Here is a 20,262-nt window from a genome sequence, read left to right on the forward strand (position 1 = left end):
AGGCCTAGCACATGGTCTATCCTAGTCCTATGCACTGATGAAAATAATATGTATTCTGACCCTGTGGGATGAAAAGTTCTGTTAATACCCATCAGGTCCATTTGTTCTATAGTGTCCATTAACTCTGTTGCTGCTTCGCTGATTTTCTGGCTAGTTGATCTGTCCGTTGCTGAAAGCAGAGTATTGAAGTCGCCCATTACTATTGTATTGGAGTCTGTGTCTCCCTTTTTATCCATGGACATTCATTTGAAATAGCCAGGCATCTTGTATTTGGGTATATAGACATTTATTATAGTAATATCTTCCTGTTGAATTGATCCCTTCATTATTACCTAGTGCCCTTCTTCATCTCTTTTAACATTTTTTACATTAAAGTCTATGTTGTCCAATATTAGGATAGCAGCACCATCTCTTTTTGGTTTCTTTTAGCTTGGGATACCTTTTTGCATCCTTTTACCTCAGTCTGCATGTATCTTTGTTAGTGAGATGTGTTTCTTGTATACAGCAAATAAAGGGGTCTTGTTTTTTTAATTCATTCAGCCAGTCTGTATCTTTTAACTGATGAGTTTAGGTCATTTACCTTCAAGGTGGCTATTGATAAGGAACAAGTTGGTCCTGCCATTTTTACATAAATATTCCTATTGTTTACTTTGGATTTCTTTAATACTTCTGGGGGATTATCTGCCTTCTCATCCTTTCATAATGATGGCTATCTTTCTGTGTTTATGTGTGTGGCAGCTCCTTAAGCATCTTTTGTAAGGCTAGCCAGTGGCAATAAATTCTTCCAATTTCCATTTGTTATGGAAGTTTTTTATTTCACTTTCATTCATAAATGAGAGTTTTGCAGGGAAAAGTATTCTGGGTTGACAGTATTTTTTTTTTTTCTCTTAAGACTTGGAGCATATCTCACCATTTCCTTCTAGCCTGTAGGGTTTCTGATAAGTCAACTGTGAGTCTAATTGGAGATCCTCTGAAAGTAATCCAGTGTTTCTCTCATGCACATTTTAGCATCTTTTCTTTATGTTTTACTGTGGAGAATTTGATTACGATGTGTTATAGTGAAGATCTTTTCTTATAATGTCTGTTATAATATTCTATGCGCTTCCTCTATTTGGACATCTTTTTCTTTCTCCAAATTGGGGGAATTTTCTGTAATTATTTCACTAAATAAACCTTTGAGTCCATTCTCTTTCCACACCTTCAGGAACTCCTGACTTATATGTTGGGTTGTTTGATGGTATCCCATACATCTCCAACACTGATTTTACGTTTTTATTTCTTCTTGTGGTTTTTGTTCTAACTAGGATTTCCAAAGATTTATCTTTTAATTCAGATATTCTGTCTTGCTGAGTCTACTATTAAGGCTTTATACCACATTTTTTATTTGATCTGTTGAATTCTTCATTTCTAGTATTTCATTTTGACTTCTGTTCAAAATCTCAATTTCATGGGAAAAAAGTTTCATTCATGTCACATTTGGTTTTCTTTAGTTTATAGATTTTCTTCTTATTGCTTTTGAGTAATCCTATGATTAATTTTTTGAATTACATTTCTGTCATTTCATCAATCTCTTCATCTTCACATTCCAATACTGAAATATGTTTTTTTTCCTTTGAGGGGATCATGGTGTCCTCCTTATTCTTGTTGCTTGAATTTCTGCATTTTTTAGGCATTTGCGGCATTTATTTTTCTTTCCTCTGATGGCTTTTATTTGAGCTGTGCCTCTATGGCTTAGTGGAATGTCTATGCTTTCAATGAATACTAAGAGGTCTTTAGTGGATGCATCCAGGGAGCTCTGTTTAGTGCTCCAGGGTGGAGCTATTCTTATTTAAGTTCATTCAGAGAGAACAACATATTTCCTAGGGTAATTTGTCACAAATGATTAGAGGCAATTATTCAACATTATAGCTGCCTGATGTGATAGGTAACAATTGGGGCTAACCAAAAACCTTTTTATAAAAATACATATTTGTTTATTTGTTTGAAAAGCAGAGTTAGAGAGAGAGAGAGAGAGAGAGAGAGAGAGAGAGAAATCTTCTACCCACTGGCTCACTCCCCAAGTGGCTGTAATGCTAGAGCTACTCCAGGCTGAAGCCAGGAACCAGGAACTTAATTTGGATCTCCCATATGGGTGGCAGGGCCCAAGCACTTGCACCTCTCCCACTGCATTTCCAGGTACAATAGCTGGAAGCTGTATTGAAAGCAGAGCAGGTGGGACTTGAACTGGCACCCATATGGGATACCAGAGTCACAGGTGGCAGCTTAACCTAGCATGCCACAATATCAGCCCCATAAACCAAAATGCTAAAAGGGAATGTTACAGAGGAGAAATAATCAACATTAGTTGGAATATAAATGTATATCTTTCATATACAAAAATATTAGAGATATTCCCAGGAATCTGAAATTCCACACATAAGAGTAGGCCTGTCCTTATAAAACCAGTTTTGTCTACAGACTCATTCAAGGCCTGAAAAGCCACCAAACTCTCAATTCTTGCAAACTTTGCAGCCCTAGACACTCAGGAAGGGGGAAGTAGAAAGAGAAGTACCACTCTTGTTTTAAAACATATATGTAAATATATATTTTCTTCCAAAATAAAGACTATCTATAATGAGCTAAATATTATTTAAAATTTTTGCAGTTGAAAATTTGAAGAACTTTAAAGAATAGTTGTTTGGCCAGGAATGACAGAATAAATATGAGTAGGCAGAAAAAAATCATCAACTTGAAGTTAGGTAAATTGAGATTACTTTTTTAATAATTTTAAGGAATATATTAATATATTCAAATTTCAGTGATGCAGCAAAAGCATCATAATTACTATAACAAAATTTTCATCAATTCTCATGTGAATTTGATATTAATAAAAATAACATTTTCCACATAATTCATTTACAATTCAAAGAATATAGTGGTACTTTTCTTCCTCCCTCTCCCTACCCACTGCCCTCCCTTTCTTTTCTCTCCTGTCCTCTCCTCTTCTGTCATCCTTTTCATCCTCCCTTTCTTCTTTCTTAATTCTTGAGATGACATATTTTTAATTTCTAGTATAGCCAAAGGCTATAAATAAAGAGTTGAATAAGTAAAAATAAAAAACACCATAGTTCTATGGGAATACATGCAAGGGCTATAAACCATAATAAATGAAAAGATATCTATTTCACTCATATACAGTAAATTTTAAAATAATCACAGATAATTAAAACTATAGAAGTATAACATTCTTAAGCACGATAGGCAAAGATATAAAACAAAATTTGACAAAACAATATTTGCAGCAATACTGATATACACAGGCATTTCTTTCATTTTTATTTTCATTTAAAATGTTTTTTCCATTTTTAATTCTAGCTCCCATGTATATGGGGGGAATATGTCTTTCTGTGTCTGGCTTATTTCACTCAACACTATGTCCTCTAGTTGCATCCATTAAGAATTTTATTCTCTTTTTATAGCTGAGTGTGGGGAGCAACTCGGACTAGACTAAGTTACTGGAATTAAGACATTCTATGCATCTGCTCTCCCACAATATGGCGCTGGGAGAGGAGTAAACAGCTTCTGCGCAGCTGCCTCCAGTTCGACCAATAAACTGCAGGAGTTGCTCCTGATTGAAGAGAGCAGTGTGCTAAGCGTGTGGGCAGCCGAGTTGGGATTGGAGGAAGACGACTATAAAGGAGGAGAGAGACAACGTGCACCAGGAACATCCGGATAACATCTGAGCAGCCCCCGAGAGAGCCGGCTGGCAGTGTGCTGCTACCCCGCAGAAGTGGGGAAAGTGGCAGGGGGAACCGCCTCTCCACGGAGGTGGAGGGGTTGCCAGCCAACCCGGGAAGGACCAGCAGCAAACCAGGGAAGGGCCGAGCAGACGAAAGAACAGCTCAGAGTCCTGTGTCATTCCTCCGCGAATGGGGAAGCGACATAATGGTGCCGTGACTCGGATAGGAAACCTAGGAGGGAAGAAGCGGGAAAATACCGGAGAGAGAGACTAGCAAAGAGCCTAGGGAAAAGCCGGACGGAAAAAGTGCCGGGAGAAATCTAGGGTTGAAAGTGAAAGTGAAAGCTAGAAGAAACAGACTGGGATACGGACTGTGGGGAGAAGCCAGGAGAAATGAGAGAAATATTGTTGGAAGAAACTTAGGGAAAAGTACCAGGTAGAGAAAGATATAAGCTAGGGAAAGTGAAGCCGCGGGGGCAGGCTGAAGCGGAGACGTAAGCTAGGTTGGAATTCGTCAAGTCAGCCCGGGGAGCAAAAGACAGGAAGCCAAACCGAAAAGCGGAGACGTAAGCTAGGCCATGATTCGCGGAAGCTGCCGCGCACAGAGAGAGCACGCGGGGCATGAGCGGAGAGAGCACATGGGGCGTGAGTAGATACGCGAGCGCGAGGCTGGCACGGAGGCCATGGTGCGGGTGCAAAGGGCGCGGAGACCGCAGAGCGCGCGCGAAGCCGGGAAGCCACGCAGAGGAGAGAAGCGCTGGCTGAGGCACCGAGAAGCCGCCTCCGGGTGGGCGCCGGGAAGCCGCGGGGATAAGAGAAACAGAAATTTAGAAGTAAAATGAGAGAAATAGGAATGCTGGCAGATAGAAGTAAAATAGGAGAGATAGGAATGCCTGGAGATAGAGAAATAGAGAAAAATATGGCCTCCCCACAACATGGCAATGAGAGAGCTTGGATTCGTTCTGCCTGATTAGGCGATAAGCACCAGTAGGCAGCTCGAGCAGAGTACGAGCTGCAGGTCACCGAAGACAGGCACGTTATCAATACCAATAAGTCTCCCCACAATACGGCAATGAGAGGGCTTGGATTCGGTCTGCCTGATTAGTAAGGCGATAAGCACTTGCAGGCAGCTCGAGCGGAGCATGCACTGCAGGGCACCGAACACAGGCACGCATCAGCACCTAAAAACCTCCTCACAACATGGCGAAGAGAGGACCCGGATTCAGTTTGCCTGATTGGTAGGGCTTGTAAGCACTTGTGGGCAACTCCAGCAAGCAGAGCAGAGTGTGCGCCGCAGGGCACCGAAGACAGGCGCATATCAATGCCAAAAAATAAAAAGAAAGGGGGATCTGTGGGGAGCAACTTGGACTAGACTAAGTTACTGGAATTAAGACATTCTATGCATCTGCTCTCCCACAATATGGCGCTGGGAGAGGAGTAAACAGCTTCTGCGCAGCTGCCTCCAGTTCGACCAATAAACTGCAGGAGCTGCTCCTGATTCAAGGAGAGCAGCGTGCTCGGCATGTGGGCAGCCAAGTTGGGATTGGAGGAAGACGACTATAAAGGAGGAGAGAGACAACGTGCACCAGGAACATCCGGATAACATCTGAGCAGCCCCTGAGAGAGCCGGCCGGCGGTGTGCCACTCCCCTACGGAAGGGGGAAAGTGGCAGGGGGAACCGCCCCTCCATGGAGGTGGAGGGGTTGCCATCCAACGCGAGAAGGACCAGCAGCAAACCCAGGAAGGGCCGAGCAGACAAAAGAACAGCGCAGGGTCCTGTGTCGTTGCTCCGTGAATGGGGGAGCGACAGCTGAGTAATATTCCATTATATACAAATATGTCCGTTTGCATATATATAACATTTTCTTTATCCATTCAACTGATGATGACACCTTGGTTCATTGCATATTTTGGCTCCTGTGAATAGCACTTCTATAAATATGGTACTGGTATCACTTTGATACATATTCATGCTCTTTGAGTATATACCCAGTAGTGTGATTTCTGGGTCATATGGTGAGTCTGGGTCTAGTGTTTTAAGAAATCTCCATACTGTTTTGTGGTAGAATGAGAAGGCCATACCAAGATGGCCGCTGGCAAGTGACAGTTAGTTACTCAAGAATGGCTTTGAAACCCATCTGGCAATGGAGCCTGCCTGGCAACAGGCTGTGATTAGATGACATTGGATACCACCTGGCAACAGGCTGTGATTGGTTAGGGCATAGACCACCCCTTGACTGGATTGGCTGCCTTTGCTCTATAAGCTGCTGTACCAACTGAAATAAACAAGTCTGCAGGCTGCTCGCCTCTGGCCCACTTTCACCCGACTCCTGGGGTCTGTGTGGTGACTCCGCACCTCTTGCCCCCACCATGCTCCTCCTCTCAGAATGAATCCACAGCAACACTGTTTTCCATGGTTGATGTACTAATTTACATTGTCACCAAAAGTATATCAGTTTTCCCTTCCTCCACCTCCTCACATAGGCAAAATAATGATTCATATATATGTGAAATTTAAAAAATAAAAATTACAGTATAAGGCAGAGGTTACAAAATATGATTTTTAAGCCGGCGCCGCGGCTCAATAGGCTAATCCTCCGCCTAGCGGCGCCGGCACACCGGGTTCTAGTCCCGGTCGGGGCGCCGGATTCTGTCCCGGTTGCCCCTCTTCCAGGCCAGCCCTCTGCTGTGGCCAGGGAGTGCAGTGGAGGATGGCCCAGGTGCTTGGGCCCTGCACCCCATGGGAGACCAGGAAAAGCACCTGGCTCCTGGCTCCTGCCATCGGATCAGCGCAGTGCGCCGGCCGCAGCGCGCCGGCCGCGGCGGCCATTGGAGGGTGAACCAACGGCAAAGGAAGACCTTTCTCTCTGTCTCTCTCTCTCACTGTCCACTCTGCCTGTCAAAAAAAAAAAAAAATATGATTTTTAGCTTGTTCTAAAGTAATTCTAGTCTCCCCTTACTCTGGAGAGGATGAATGATTGATACTAGTGTTATTTAGGAGCTGGTAAAAGGAAGCATTTCTATGTAACTAAAAAAGTTACAGTTTCTAAGAAAAAAAACTTTTTTATCTTTTTGTTCATATTAAGTGAAAAATTCATTATTTCATATGTACAGTTTTAAGAGCATAATGATACTTCCCACCCTCATACCTAACCTTTACCCTTCCTCCTCCCATACCCTTCGTCTTTCTTATTTTTCAATTAGTTTTTGCAATGACATATTTTCAATTTATTTTTTATAAAAGTTCATTTATTTATTTGAAAGGCAGAGTTACAGAGAGGCAGAGACAGATAGAGAGATATCTTCCATCAACTGGTTCACTCCCCAAATGGCTGCAACAGCCAAATCTGGGCTGATCCAAAGCCAGGAACCTGAAGCTTCTTTCTGGTCTCCCACATGGGTGCAGGGGCCCAAGAACTTCTTCCATCTTCTGCTGCTTTTTTAGGCTCATTAGCAGGGAACTGGATCAGAAGTGGAGCAGCCAGGACTCAAACCATCTCCCATATTGGATTTGGCACTGCAGGTGGCAGCTTTATCTGCCACGGCACAGTGGCAGATCCTTAATTTACTTTATAATCACAACCTGACGCTACACTCAATAAAGACTTTGGCAAGTAGTAAGTAGACAATCCTATTTTTTTTAAAGGTTCATTTATTTATTTGAAAGAGTTATATATACACAGAGAGAGAGAGAGATCTTCCATCCGCCATTCACTCCCCAGATGGCCACAATGGCCTGGCTGAAGCCAGGGCCCAGGAGCTTCATCTGGGTCTGCAATGTGGATGGCAGGAGCCTTGGGCAATCTTCTGTTGCTTTTCCTAGGTGTACCAGCAGGAAACTGGATTGGAAGTGGAGAAGCCAGTGTCAAACGTGGGCCCGTATGGGATGCCAGCGTCGCAGATGGCAGCTTTACCTGCTGTGTCCAGCTATCCAGATGGAAAATGCTGGCTTCTGGATTCAGTCTGGCCCAACCCTGGCTGTTGTGCTTATCTGGGGAGTAAACCAGGAGACAGAATATCTCTTTCTGTCTCTTCCTTTCAAAAACATGAAATAAATTTTAAAATACCAATTAAATTGGTGCACGACATTTTGAAACCAATGCAGGGTTTTCATAATGGGCATTTTTTTGAATTTTTAAAGAACATCTTATATTTGACAGTTTCATTGTAGTACTTATTCATAATAACCTGAAAGTAGATTCAGTTTGAATTTCCAATGAATGTAGAACGGATGGATATTTTTCAAATTGTGTGTATTGGACATTATGGGTAATGAGAAAGAGTGGACCACAAATAAAGTCACAACATGCATGATTCTCAAAATATAACATTGGAAAGGAATACACCAGTGAATACATTTTCTCTTTTTAAATGTGTATATAGGTCAAAAACATACAACACGAATGTCTGGCATTAGAAGTCACGATAAGATAGTGTACTGAATATTGAGTAAAAATCAACCTGTGTGTTTTCTGGGATACTGGTAATGTTAGGTTTCTTGAATTTAGTTACTGATCAGAAGGATTTATAGTGAAAAATCACTTAGATATATGCTTATTATTCATATACTTTCCAATTGAAATGTTTGACTGTAAATAAAAATGTATTAAATAAACAAAAACCCTCCATCTCAAAGACATTTGTTTTATTAACATTTTCCAGCATATCCTCTTATGAATATTTTCTACAATAAAATATTTTTAGAAAAACAAAATTACATCTTATTCACATGAAATACCATGAAAAATGATATTGTCTCTAAGGAAAAAAATTGAAAATTCTAAAGACAACTAATTATCTCCAAAATTATGGCATAGCCTAAAATATTATATGCATAAGTACCATTAGTATTCTAGTATTCTAGACAGAGTAGCAAAACATCATAATTTTGATATTAATACAAAACAACCATTTTAGAAGGGCAAAATTACCTCAGTCAACTTTTGCATATATCCCTTTTTCCAATTTTTTATTATTTTTAGAAGAAATTCCTGAATTGCTGAGTGGTCATATTAATATCAGCACATTTTCCAACAGCTGGTTCCAATTTTCTTCTGGCCAACAATGCATGAAAACGGTTCATTCACTGTAACAACGAACATTACGTGTTGCCTTCATATTAGCTTTGCTAATATGAGATGTAAAAGTAGCATAACAATTCTATTGAAGTTTCACCTTGTTGTGGAGAACCAATTTTATTTTGTTCATGGTTATTTTTACACACGGAAGTGTTTATTATCTACATAGTAACATCCGTAGTTGCTTTCTTTTACGGTTTGTCCCATACTCAGGGAAGTTATCTACTTAAGTAACATGTAAACATTCAATGACAGAATTATTATTTGTAAAGAATTATCATTCTTGTTTTATATTCTTTCAAATAAATAACAAGATTATTTTGTCTTTTCTGTCCAATAAAACAAAACATGTTTGTTACAATTATTTTATTTTTTTTAAAGACAGAGTTAGAGAGAGAGGTAGGGACAGAGAGAGAGAGAGAAAGAAATATTCCATCTGCTGGTTCAATCCCCCACATGGCCACAAGGCCAGAGCTGCGCTGATCTGAAGTCAGGAGCCAGAAGCTTCTTCTGGGTCTCCCACCTGGATGGAGGGTCCAGCAACTTGGGCCATCTTCCACTGCTTTCCCAGGGCATAACAGAGAGCTGGAATGGAAAAGGAACAGCCAGGACTAGAACCAGCATCCATCTGGGATGCTGGCGGTTTAGGCTGAGGCTTTAACCCACTGCACATATTATGTTAAATATGTGCAATACATTTGGGAGAATTGATTCATTTTAATTTGTATATTTGTCCACTAGAGACATGGAAAATTACTACATTTATTCAAAATGTATATTTTATCATTCAGTAAGGATTTATGGTTTTAGCAATATGTTTTAGCAATGTGACATCTTATTTTTTATTAATAAAATCATAAAAATGCTCACATTTATATTAGATATTTGTGTAAACCAGAAATTATTTATTAATTTTATTATTTCTTAAGTAATGGTGATTGTTAAGAACACACACATAGTAAAACCTATTCTGCATAAATCCATTGTTATTTATATATATTTACCTAACAATTTATTGTGGATTCTCATCATTTTAAATTTGTTTTTTTTTTTAAAGATGCATTTTATTTTTATTTGAAAGAGTTACAGAGAGAGAGATCTTCCATCCTGTTGGTTCACTTCCCAAATAGATGTAGCAATCAGGGCTGGGCCAGGCTGGATCCCGGAGCCCGGATCTTCATCTGGGTCTCCCATGTGGGTGCAGGGTCCCAAGCACTTGTGCCATCTTCCACTGCACATTAGCAGAGAGCTGGATTCGAGGTGGAGCATTCACGAAATGAACTGATTTCCATATAGGATTCTGGCATTGCAAGCAGTGCCTTACTTGCTATGCCACCGTGCCAACCCCTATCATTATTAATTTCTAAGACTAATTTTAGCTGATTATTTGAGGGTTTTATTCATTTAAATATTTAAATATTTAAATTTTCAGATGTATATTTTATCACTTTCTGGAAATTCGTGAGTAATTTAGTCAGATAATTGGAAAAAAATGAAATAATTCCCTGTTATGTGCCATATTATATAAACCCGAGTCAATTTTGCTTGTCAATAATATTCCATTTTTTACTTATTTAAATTTTTAGTAGTTTGACTATTATTTTTCCTTTGGATTATACTGAAAAATACTACCTTATCCCAAATTTATGTATATATTTGAATTTCTTTTCTTATTTATATCTTGTATCATTTTTTCACAGAACTTTAACATATTTTATGGAATATATTTTGTTACATAAATTAAGATAGGAATTAGAGGCCCAAATTTAATTTTTAATTTCAATTATTCTTTCTTCCTGCTAATTTGTAATATTTTTGTTGTGCATGTGTGTTTGTATATATGTGGGTTTGTGTATGCCACTGTGTGTGTGCAGATTCTTCTCGATATTTAATTTTTTCCGTGTAGCATTCTGATGGATCTTGTTCCAAGTCCACACCATTTAATCACTATAGATCTTCACAGTGTTCATTTGATGCCATTTATTTCCATGCACTGTTTTTCATTTAAAAACATGGAATTTTATTAGCCTTGATGTTGGGAATGTGTTAGTTTACCTTGGAGCTGGTAATCCTCAGCAAGATGAGGTACTTACCATCCTAAAACACGTGGTACCTTATGACAAAAGTGGTAATGATCATTGGGGATCTGGTGAAGACAAGATTGAGACAAACTATCATAACACGAAATCAACATACTGTGACTTACATCTGATGATAAATACATGATAAGTTGCCTGAGGTCACCAGGATCAGAGAAATAAGACAGGAGTTGTGTTTAATCCATCAAACTGGCACAATTTCAAATGAATTATAATACACACACAAGAGTATAGATTTTTTGTCCAAAATAGAAACCATCCCCTTGCTAATTAATGATCCACTGTCTAACTCATTTTTTTAAGATTTATTTTATTTTATTTCAAAGCCAGAGTTACACAGAGAGAGGAGAAGCAGAGAGAGAGTAAAATCTTCCTTCCGTTGGTTCACTCCCCAGATGGCCACAACGGCTGGAGCTGTGCCGATCTGAAGGCAGGAGCCAGGAGCTTCTTCCAGGTCTCCCATGCAGGTGCAGAGGCCCAAGGAATTGGGCCGTCTTCTACTGCTTTCCCAGGCCACAGCAGAGAGCTGGATGGGAAGTGGAGCAGCCAGGTCTCAAACTGGCGCCCATATGGGATGCTGGCGCTTCAGGCCAAGGCTGTAACCCACTGAGCCACAGCGCCAGCCCCCACTGTCTAACTAGTAGTTCAACACACATTATAAGATGAAAATGTTCTGTTTGAGTGTAAGTGTTCACAAAATAACTGCACAGTCATAGCCTAACACTGCACTTGGAAATGGGAGATAAAGAGAAAATAGATACAAAAGTCTTTTTTTATTATTTTTTTTTTATTTTTTGACAAACAGTGAGAGAAAGAGACAGAGAGAAAGGTCTTCCTTCCATTGGTTCACCCCCTAAGTGGCCGCTACGGCCGGTGCTGCGCCTATCTGAAGCCAGGAGCCAGGTGTCTCCTCCTGGTCTCCCATGCGGGTACAGGAGCCCAAGCACTTGGGCCATCCTCCACTGCCTTCCTGGGCCACAGCAGAGAGCTGGCCTGGAAGAGGAGCAACCGCAGGCAGAAGATTAGACAAGTGAGCCTCCACAGCGCAGGCCAATACAAAAGTCTTAATGAACATGCGTGTGCAGATAATTCAGAAACATATGGAGAAATTTAACGCCAAGAAAATGAACATAATCAGTAACCAGAAAAGAAATCCACTCTTTGAAAATGATTTAATGATTCTCTGATAAAGACTTTAAAAATAGATGAATGACCAAAATGCTTGCTTTTATTTATCAAACTGGCAAGATGTAACCATCTTTAAAAATGACAATGCAATTTGGAAGAATGATCAAAACTGAGACTGACTGTTTATAAATGTTTAATTGCATAACTTTAAAAATAAACAGTGAAATAAATTGAAACAAACACAAAGAGAAGAAAATAAATTAGAAATTACAAAAAACCATAGCTGGATTGAAATGAAAAGACGATGATGAAAACATAGAAACCAACATTTGCAACAGTAAGGTTAAATCAGGAAGTTCCTATAACAATCCAATGGAAGTTCTATATTGAGAGAACTAAGAGAATTACTATCAATATTTACTAGGGGGAGAGGGGGAACTGGCGCTGTGGCGCAGCAGGATTTACATCCTGGCCTGCAGCGCCGGCATCCCATAAGGATGCCGGTTCCAGTCCTGGCTGCTCCTCTTCCGACCCCGCTCTCTGCTATGGCCTGGGAAAGCAGTAGAAGATGGCCCAAATCCTTGGGCCCCTGCACCCGCGTGAGAGACCTGGAAGTAGCTCCTGGCTCCTTGGCTTCGGATCAGCGCAGCTCAGGCTGTTGCGGCTAATTGGGGAGTGAACCATCAGATGGAAGACCTCTCTCTCTCTGCCTCTCTTCTCTTGTGTAACTCTCTTTCAAATAAATACATAAAATCTTAAAAAAAATTTACTGGGGTTGTTGCTGAGAAATCACCTAAATTTGGAAAAATAGGTCTCTGACAAAATGTGCTCCCGATTAGGAACTAAATTGAATAAAAATAAAATTACATTTAGACATGCCAGTGGAATTTCAAAATATAAAATATAAATTTATTGTATGTTATGTATTATATAATTTACATTATTTACTTATGTAAATTATATATTTATATATTATATACATTTATTATATAAATTATCTTAAAACTACCAGAGGATAAGTGAATAGTTGCTAACAGCCTATATTTTAACATTAGCAGAATGAATATTAGATGGTAATATTGTGAAATACTACATAAGCACTCAACCAATAGTTGATTATGTACCCTTGCCATTGTTTATAGTTGAGCATAAAAGGTGTGTTCCTGTGTACAATAACTATTAGTATATTTTATAACTCCTTCAATTAAAAATAAATAAAACTACTAAAGAATGTATTTCCAACAAGGAAAAAAAGTGAATTATAACAGAAAGTTATGGGTGAGTGCAGAAGCTGATATATATGTCAATAAGCTTGATTAAATATTGAACATAAAGTAATATTTTTTTAATTAAGCTTGAAAACACATTGTAAAAATTAGAAATCAAATTATTAAAATAGGCAATTGTGCAAAATTATTCAAAGATGCTAACCAAAAGAATAAATATTGATTGACTATAAGATTTTTTAGAAATAAATTTGTTAATTAATGTCTTTTAAAAATGTGTTGTAAGATAATAGTAATTCAGTATACATCTTTCAAAACAGCATAGTAAACAAAATTACACAACTTGACTTGTATGTTACCAATCTGTTAGAAATTCGTTGAAAATCACTTAATGGCCTGGTAACACCACATTTTTATATGTGAATTTATTTTTCTTTAGCATACTTGCCATTCAATGCACTTCCTTTAAATGTCAATTCACATATTCAACATTTCTAGAAATTTATTAGTCATTACTTCTCAGTACCTTTACTGCATACTCTTCCTGCTTTTTGGCACACGAATGAGAGACATATTATACCCTCCCTTCCATTATCCATAATTCTTACTAACTTTGTAAACTTTTCAAGTTTTCCAATTTCTTCCAGTCTATGTTTACTAATTCCCTCCTCAAATTTTATTTTCTTAAACACCTTAAATATGAGGATATTTTCATAAAATTCATAGAAAATACTTTTGAAAAAAGCATGTTTGATGCCAAAATTTTTGCACCAGAATAAACTCATCATTTATTTTTTTTTCACAAACCTTTAGAAGTAAATTCATATGTACTTCAAGTGTATGTCTTATCCAGGAATATTATTTTCTTGCGAAGGTGTCAAGAGCAGTTATTTTTAAATATAAAAGTTTCTGTGACTGCTGATGATTCTGATGCCACCGATGACTAATAGAACACCTACAAACATCATCTGTTACTTGCTTTAGTAACGGTGCTGTGTGTAGTTCTGCAATTCTGTTCGTGAATAACTTCCCCATTACTTTCCTCCGAGAGGTACTTCATCAACTCCTTGGCATGATTCTTTCTGTGAAGTATTTCTTTCTGGAAAATAGTCCACATCTTTCTGTGTATTTTGTCCCCCCTCTTATTTTAAATTGCTCTTGATAGAGCAAAAACTTGGTCATTCTCAATGCCATATGGCTAAAACTAAAAGGAAGTGAAAAACTGAACAGCACTAGGGTACTGACTAATGCTTTCACTAAGAACTCTGAAGCCAAACTCAACAACATGGCAAAACAGTTTTCTTTATAATCTGGATACAAATGTACATGTGACTCAGTATAAATACCACTTGGCACAGCCGCATAAATACATCATAGCTCAGACTCTGCCGTGTAGTTCACTTTGGTTTTTTCATGTCCCAGACTTGTCATCTGCCCACGTCATATTTTCATAGATGTGGATGCCTTTCTTTGACATTGTGTGTAGATTCGTGTGGTTTTTGTTTTCTGGGAGTAAAACAATCAGATTGATTCCAACACTTAATGGTAAACCTAGAGAACATGGTCAATAACACCAAATAAAGAAACGTTCAAGAGCGTGATTTACAACATGCTGTAGCAGGTTTTACTTTCAACTCACTGTTCCCTTTCAGCAGCTTGTCTTAAAATCACCTGCTTCCTATTGACAGCTTCCTGGTAATGGGCATCGAGAAAAGATTATCATAAGTCCCATAAAGTAGGACCTCATTTCTCTCTGGTGGTATAAATAGTTGGCTTGATGTTTTCAATAGAATATTTGGCAATGGCTGGTTGAAGTATATTATAACCCTAGAGTTTCATCATTTGAAATTTTACTGTTAAGATTTCATAACACTTTTATGTCTCTCCTCCAGATATATCAAAGGATAGATGATAGAATATGATGATGATATTGACAGATGATAGATATGTAGATAGATATATGATAGATATGTAAACAGGTAATAGACGATGGGTGATAGTTGATAGATGATAGATGGGGTGATTGATTGATTATAGGAGGGAGGTTTAGTTAGAGATTTCGCTCACAGGACTATGGAGGCTGTGAACTCAGTCCATGTTAGACATCTGCTAAGCTGGAGGCTCAGGTAAGCTGGTAGCAAGGCTCCGCCCAGGTTTGAAGGCCTCACAACAGGGAAGCTGATGGTGGAACTCACTTTCCAAAGTTGAAGGTCTCAAATGAGGCCAGTGGAGCAAGCCCCAGACCCCAAAAGCTGGAGGACCCAGAGTTCTGAACCCAAGGGCAGGAGAAGAATGGTGTACCAGTCCATATCTCAATCTCATCTGGAAACACAGACACAGAAATAGCACTTTACCAGTTGGCTAGGTATCCTTTCATTCTGTCAATTTGGCATCTAAAATTAACCATCATAATGACTTTCAAACCATTGTTAAAAATAAGTTATTGAATGAAGGCAAAAGCATTGCATTCATGGAAATGATAGAGTTCAATTAAAAAGTCTATCAGACAAACAATTTTCGTTTATATGTTTACACACACGGCCTTAGTCTGGAATGTAATTTTTTGGTCAACTGCTATTTTGTTTGGAAGTCATCTTTCTTGTCTCTGAAAATAAATTTCCGTATTACCATTTCTAATATAACGACTTCCAAATGTTCGGAAAACTTGGCGACCTTTAGAACCATTATCCTCACAAATTTCAAGTTAATTTGGATATTGTCAGACGAACCTGACTGCTACTTCAATGTTTTATAGAACAATTTGTAAGTAAAGTACAAAACCACTATCTTAGCATGAAAGAATCATGAGACACACTGTAGTGCTGCTTGGAAGCACAACAGTAGAACTCATTGTGAGCCAATCTCAGCTCATCAGCACTTCCAGGAATGCCATGCCTCACTTTGTTTTATGAGCTACCTAGAGCCAGATGCTATAAAGCTGCTGTGAGGGATTACCTACGAGGGACCCATGTAGGCCATGCCAGAAGCAAACAGAGGTCTTTTCATACTACCATCCACGTAATAAGAATTCTGTACGGCAGAGTTTGGAAATGTAGGAAGGGCTTTTTAAATTATGTATGAAGGAAGCATTTGCCCTAAACACTAATATCCATTCTGCCACACTGTTCCCCAGAAATCTCATTTGGCCTCACCACACATGTTTGCAATAATAGCACTTTGGCTGGCCAATGTTCTCAGCACTGATAGCACAAAAATCCATGTTGGCAAAGACGGCTACCCTCCGTGTGTGTGGGTGCTCGATTCCCGGCAGCTTACCTCATTTTCTGAACAGGACCAATGGCCAAGAATTCTGGTTTGTGAGTTCTCGCACTTCATTTGGAAACATTTCATTCATTCTAACAGCCCGTCTGGTATACAGAAAGAAAAACAGGGTCATGAGCACTCTTTAAAGAAAGACATGATGCATCCTGCCTTTCCTTTGAGAAGCACATTCCATATTTTATCTCCTTTCTTTTTTTCTCATTTTCTTCATAGTTGAAGCAGATCTGCTCACATAGACACGTGCAATTTAGGTGGAAAGCAATACTTCACCTACTTCTGTGGAAGGTTTGGGAAGCTCCTTCACAAAAAATATCAATTTACTATCTTTTCATTTAATTTTTTTAAGTATCAGGCCTCATTTCACGAAACCAAATATCAAGGAAATGCATGTGTGTTTTGTACCAATATCACCCAAACATCTTGTGAACACACGAATTATTGTGCCCCCTCAACTTCTGCACAATAAAGCCAAAAGAAGCCATCTCTTTAATTTTTGATGTTACATTTTCTATTTGATTATATTTGGCAACAACTCAGTAATCTGAAATAGAACTGCACTTTTAAAAGTTACTTTCACTGTGGTAAAATATAATAAACAACCTTTTAATAACAGTTTCTGATTCCTACTTCCCAAACAACCTTCTGTAACAATACAAGCTAACTTCAAAATCCACCTCTGAACTCATTTTTAAAAAATGAACGAAAATAGGTCATAAACAATAGAAGTGCAAGAAATTAGAGGTTCCACTAAAAGAGTTATTTAGATGAGAAAATTATAGCTTCATATTAGCACATCTGCACCTTGACAATCAAATGCATGAGTGCATTATAATTTCAATGAATTATGCAAAATGCTAATTAAAAAGTCAAATTTACTAATCATCTCTTAGGGTCATATCTGGAATTGAATTTGAGTAAGGACAAACAATTCCATGATTTTCATTTTCATCAGGTAGTTTTCAAAGCTGTTTAGAAATGCATACAGAAAAACTATTTTTGTTTTTATATGGATACAAATTGATTTTGCTGTGTGCAACATATCAGAAATTATTGATTGCTCTCTTATAAATTATAGTGAAATACTTTAGCTGTGGTTTTCAGAAAATGGTGCATTGTAAATATACACAATTATAATAAATATAGGCTTTGTGTTTTAAAGGGTAGTTAAGCAGTAGAAATTTTTATTATAATTTATATTTTTCATTTAAGAATAAAGCATTTATGTGAAATGCTTTTATATGTTTCTTATTTGTGATATGTTCAAATTTAAAAATATTTCAAAAAATTACTTATGCTTACTTATCATCATTGTTTGGGGCATCTGGATATTTTCTAACACAGTGCTATATTGACTGAGATAGTAATATTCATGATAGTTGCATGGACAAATGGATAGGTAAATGGGCAGACAGACTTAAAATATAATTCTGCATAATTGTGTTATGAAAACAATGTTGTCACTTCAATGTCTCTTTCAAATGATACATAGCACAAAGTGTTCCATTTCTCTATGATCACAATTGCACCATTTTGTTTGTCAAACAAAAGTTATTAAGAACAGAAAAGAAGCAGTAGTTAAGGCGCCCATATCCCATGAGTCAAGTAATTGAGTTCCTGTCTCTCACATGGGAGCCCTGGACGGAGTTCTGCCTCCTGGCTCCCGCCTTAGCTCAGTCCTTGCCGTTGCAGGCACTCGGGGTGTAATTCGGCAGATAGGAGCTTTCTCTGTCTCTTTGCCTCTCAAATAAATAAATAATTACAAAAAGAAAACAAACACAAAGATGGTAAAAATAAGGTGATTCCGTCTTTCTTATCCTGTCCATGCAAACGCTTCCCCGTTTCCCAGGAGACAGAAGAAGCCTTACAACCTTATTAGCACCAGGATTGGAGGAGAGATGCTGGGGCAAAAATAGCCCCAATCACAAACGGATTGGTGCCCTCCATCTCCATTGGGGGCAAAACGAACATTCTGGCAATATTTTCCTTCAAAATACTAACTCAGTATGCTTCACATGAGAAAGCATAAATATACATGTTTTATTAAATTCAGATCACTGGATTTATTAAGTTCAACTTTGTTGCAGAACTTTGATGCCTCTAATTAAGTATCTGAAATGTACGATTAATTCTGAGATGCCTTTGGCAGTGGGTGTAAAATTATTTCTAGTATAGTCCTACTTTCAGGATTAATTTGGCAGTTCTTCTTTTGATTATTAAATTTAAGTGTTGATTACCCACAGTTCTATAAAATGCTTAGTGTTCCAAGACAGGTATTTGTAAAGACTCAAATCCTCTGTGTTGCAAGGACAAGGTAGACTCTGCCAGACATTTTGATGTCGCTGCTGGTCACTCAGGCTCTAATTGGCTCTAATTAACTCTCCTCCAGCTGTAACGTTCTTTACCTGCAGCTGAAAGGCACTTGGGAGAGAGAAAAAAACCGTCTCCAATTGAGTATTTGGAAATATCAGCTAAACTCCTGCCAATAGGATCATTGTAAATGAGCTGCCAACCCATTAGCTCTGATAGGAAATAGGTTGCTGAAAGTAAAATTAGATCCGAACCAGCTCTACAATAATAGCAATCAATGTCCAAGGAAAACACATCCCAGTGCATGAGCAAGACCCCTGCGCAAAGGCTGTATTTAAAACAGAAGCCTGGGCAGGCTGGCTGGGAATTCTGTTTTCTCTATGTATTCAGCTTACTTTCTCCTTACATATTAAACTTAAGAACTTTTGAGTTTCATTAATAAAATATCTTCCATAAATTCAAGTCCTTCAGCTTTCTATTGAATTTAGGATGTAATACTGTGATGGTATCACTTTTTTTTTTTTGTTGTTACTTTCCTTCCCTAGCTAAATAAATGGTGCATACACACTCATCCAAAATCCTATGCAAAATCTGAGATTAATTTCTCTCCAGAATTTTTGGCTGATTTGAACTGATTTGAAGATATTTTTTTCTAATTTCTAAAATGATAACATTTTATAAAATAAGAAGATATATATATGTGTGTGTGTGTATATATATATATAATATATATCTTGATGGACAATGAAACTAGAGCTCAATTCCAAAGACAAACCAAAGAAAAATAGAAGTGCAGTAATTATTTTGTTACTTTTGCATTTTACTATCATCATTATTATTTTATTATATTATATATTATTATATTACATTCTAACTGGAAGCATACTCCCTAAAACTTTATTTTTGATCTATGTAAAATAAGGAATAAATCTTTAAAGAACTACAATATTGGCAATGTGCTAGTAAAATGTGGATTTGATGAAAACTCAAACTCCAGTATAACATTTCTGTTTTGTGATATGTCTCAGTCTTTGAAAGATTTGAGGGCCACAGACAGAACATGCAAAGACGATACTGTTACATGGATCAGGGAGTTGAGAGGGTTGGGCAATAGCTATATATTGTGTAGAATCATTATGAATTCTTCCTGAAAAGTGTGATTAGGTCCATCTCCAAGGAATGGTGAGATTTAGACCCAAGTAAGAGAGGGTAGGAGGTATTTCCAATAAGATTGCCTTAGTATCTATGGGTTAGGAAATAATGGAAAACCAGTTTGCCTGCTCCAAAGGATTGTTGGAGGGCAGGAAGAAAGCATACAGTTATGATCTAGTTGTATATTCTCTACAGGACTTTGTGTAATTCTATGACATTATTCTTTCTGGAACCAATAAGATTAAGAAAAATTTCTTAAAAAACTGTTCAAG

This window comes from Oryctolagus cuniculus, chromosome 8 (genome assembly GCF_051225735.1).
Source record: "Oryctolagus cuniculus isolate XC-2025 breed Fujian yellow rabbit chromosome 8, ASM5122573v1, whole genome shotgun sequence".
NCBI lineage: Eukaryota > Metazoa > Chordata > Mammalia > Lagomorpha > Leporidae > Oryctolagus > Oryctolagus cuniculus.